Here is a 3,580-nt window from a genome sequence, read left to right on the forward strand (position 1 = left end):
GCTATCCGCAGCGCACATCGCACGCTGCAAAGTTGCAAGCTGTTAAAAGTCGTTAGGCATCCGCAGCGCGCAATGCACGCTGCGGATGATCACATCCGCAGCGTACATTGCGCGCTGCGGATGTGAGCTTCCACAGCGCGCAATGTACGCTGCGGATGTGATCAATCGCAGCGTGCAATGTGCGCTGTGGATAAAATAAAATAATTAAATCATTCAAATCACAATTATAAACTCAAAATTCGAATAATTAATAACATAAATACCACACACAAATACCATATAAAATTACACATTTATAATCCAACAATTATATATAACATTCACATCTGTTTTGATAAGCTTACAAGACTTTGTTATTCTGAACATAAAGAAAAACAGAAAATACATGAAGTTATGTGTATATATGTGCTGATACTTAGCACATATATACTTGTTGACTGGAAGAGCTTTCTTGATAATAAATCTATCCTTGTTGATAAATCTCTGTGAAAATACAGAATCTTTGCGAAGGAACATCTTGTTGATGAATCTATCCTTGTTGACCGGAAGAGCTTTCTTCTTCCCCTTGCCCGTCTTGGGTATCTGTGATCAGGGTAAAAACCATAAGGAGCACCTTCGCTTTTAGTTATTCACCTGCAAATTAAATTATAATGAAGTATTAATATAAGTGAATGTATTTAACAAAATTAATATCAATCTTAATGAAAGTTAATCAAATTAAGTACCTACTATATTCATGATCTTCATAAAACTTTGAGATCCTAAATTGCTTTGATCATTTGGCTTATTTGAAACATCCGGAACCTATAAAAAACAAACTAGAGTTCCCATCACTAACCAAAACAGAAGTTCCCACCATTCAAAGTTTGCACATGGTATTTTGAAACTAGAGTTGATCCTACAATGAACAATCAAACAAGACAAATTACTGAGTAGAACAGGGATGGACACTATTAATGCCGTGATATTAATATTGTATCTTTCCTAAGCTAACTGAATCAGTGCAAGGATCATCAGACTACATGAAAAGTTATTGTCACTACAAATTCAAAATTTTGCTCCAGAGACATGGCATCTATTCTTTGTATGTGAGATAAAAGGAACTAACATTAGCAAATTGAACTTGTCATGATTGCTCCCAAGATTAATAAAGATATAGTCTCTAAGAACAGCTTCAGCGACCTACAGGACATAATATTACAGGTGCTGATCAAATACATTGTTGGTACGAAGAATTCTTTTTTCATAAGGAAATGAAGCATATAAATTCACAAATCATGTTTATGGAGTTTAACTTACAGTTATATTACCCTCAGTTTCAAATCCATCCATGACAGATCTGAAGTATTCTCCTATATTTTAAAGACACAGATTACTGCAATGCATGATCAACATCAACAAAAGCACCAGATATCAAGGAATACCAATATGCTTCAAGCACTGATGGTGAGTAAAAAGCGACAAATCTTGACTTCATCAAGAATAATTTGAGCCCTTTCACCAATAAGTTGAGTACCAACAGCACCTTTTTCTCTTTGGTAGCTCTCCAGAAACAAGGTGGGTACACATCAAATGACTTCACTATTTGCTCATTGAACTGTGAACTAGCAGTCAAACAAATTTTTCCTGTGGGTAGGAAGAAGATTCTAAAAGAAACCAGGAGGAAAAAAGAGTACCAGGGCATGTGGAATACTAGAGAGTCCTTATATATTTTGGTGGATTTTTTAAATGCATGTTGGTGATGACCTTATCAGAGAAGGTCTTCTCTTTCAACTATGATAAGCATTGACATTATATTTTCATTTACAAACAAGTACAGAGCTTATGATCAAATTGTCATATGGTATTGAATTGGATTAGATAAACAATCAAAAGAATTGGTATTTACAAACAAGTACAGAGTCATTATGTTTTCAATATGTTAATCAAGTCCCAAGAATTGCATTGATACTTTGGTCTATGTTCAACAATCAAAAGAATTAAAATTTACCTTTAGGCTTCACTTGATGACTAAAACTGCTGATGGACACATTAGGTTATACAGCAACCGAAAGTTTTAAGATAATATTACTAAATGAAATGAATATATGAGTAAGTTTTCATCAATTCCAGATTGCTTTGACTCCAATCATATTTAAACTAAGGATCCAGAAGGTAGCTCAATCTATGTATATATGCTACATTTGCAATTTAGCAACACGCAAGTCATGGTATGGATAACTCAATGCATTTACTCCACACAGATATAGGATCTAAGCATATCCAGACTAGAAACGGTGGCAAGCCATTGTTAAACATCCCCACCCAAATGATACATTGCATGTTCTTCTCTATGATGACAACATTAAACATGAGAATACACATGATTACTACTACAATTGTATGTTAAATTACCAGACTATCAGTAAGGTATATCTAAATGAAGCATAGCAATACTCAAGGTTTCTCAAGATTGATAATAAAAAACTCCTAGACAAGAACAACATCCCTTAAATGATTTACAGTGAGCAGCAAGCAGTCTTCATTTTATACTAAAACTAAAAAATTTAAAGAACAAAAAATATATATAATTTAGACGTGCAAATGGTATGTCTATTCTTTGTCAACAATGTTGTTTCTAGTGTCCGACACACTAATTCTAAAATGAAACCCACAAATTAGCAAACAAGTTCTCAATGTTTTTTTCTTTTATGTTTCTTAAAATTATATAGTCTTTCCCACTAAATATTCAACTCTATGACACTTTCTACCATAAAAAGTTAAAAACCACAGTACCCAACGGCAATATTGAACTGGGATAATGCACCTTATTTGTCTTCACGGGTACGAGATCGTCCATGCTGAGCTCCTCGTTGGTAACGGGGCATTTTCCATGATTCTTAAGAAAGAAACAGCAGGAAAAAAAAAGTCAAATGTAAGATGACTAACTGAAGTATACCAGCGAGCTAATAGCCACTCGACCTTCAAAAACGAAAGACAAGAACTAGGAAATCAACGGGGAGAAGAGGCGGAGGAAAGCATACTGCAACATGGTGCTCGATCAACCGCCGCTCGAAGAGAAGCCCGGATCTCTTAGCAACAACCGGCTCCTCCGGCACTTCGCCGGAGACTAGAAGGAAAAGAGGGAAAAGGCGTGGTCATAACCCTAAATTGCACCGGAGGAGCAAGAACAGAAACCATACAGACTGCAGATGGACAGAGGAAAGAGGATCTTACTCGCGCAGATCATTTCTGATTCAAGCGAGGGTTTCGCCGGTGAATTTGGCGGCGAAGTAGGAGTTCGGCGGTAGGGTTCCGCGAAGCTTCAGAGGAGCTGCGTCGTCCACCCCAGCGGCCACGTCGACGAAATCCCAGCCCCGGTCACCGCCGCCGACGTCATGCTCGCGCATCCGACCACGCCTCCCGCCCCACGCCTGCCTGAACCGGGCCGAATCTACTGCCTTGTCCCCGTCGCCTCCCACAAGGTCGCGCCGCCGCCTCGCACCGACGCGCCGACGAAGAGCAAGAGAGCGAACGGATGGGGCGGGGTGCCTGGAGCAGTTGAGCAGGGATCTCCGGCGGCGGCGGGGCGGGAGGGTCT

The 3,580-nt window shown here is 38.8% G+C and overlaps 1 long non-coding RNA gene across 1 annotated transcript; it reads right to left on the reverse strand.

Moving 5' to 3' along the window:
• Nucleotides 1-2,803: 2,803 nt before the first annotated feature.
• On the reverse strand, nt 2,804-3,312 carry LOC141819502 (uncharacterized). Its single transcript, XR_012601077.1, has 3 exons — nt 3,217-3,312; nt 3,024-3,109; nt 2,804-2,878 (listed from the first exon to the last, which is right to left on the reverse strand). It is a non-coding gene; the product is annotated as an uncharacterized LOC141819502 (long non-coding RNA).
• Between the last annotated feature and the right edge of the window lie 268 nt (nt 3,313-3,580).

Source organism: Curcuma longa, unplaced genomic scaffold, assembly GCF_044706935.1.
Source record: "Curcuma longa cultivar G26 ecotype Majalengka, Jawa Barat unplaced genomic scaffold, ITB_CL_G26_1.1 contig_7623, whole genome shotgun sequence".
Lineage (NCBI taxonomy): Eukaryota > Viridiplantae > Streptophyta > Magnoliopsida > Zingiberales > Zingiberaceae > Curcuma > Curcuma longa.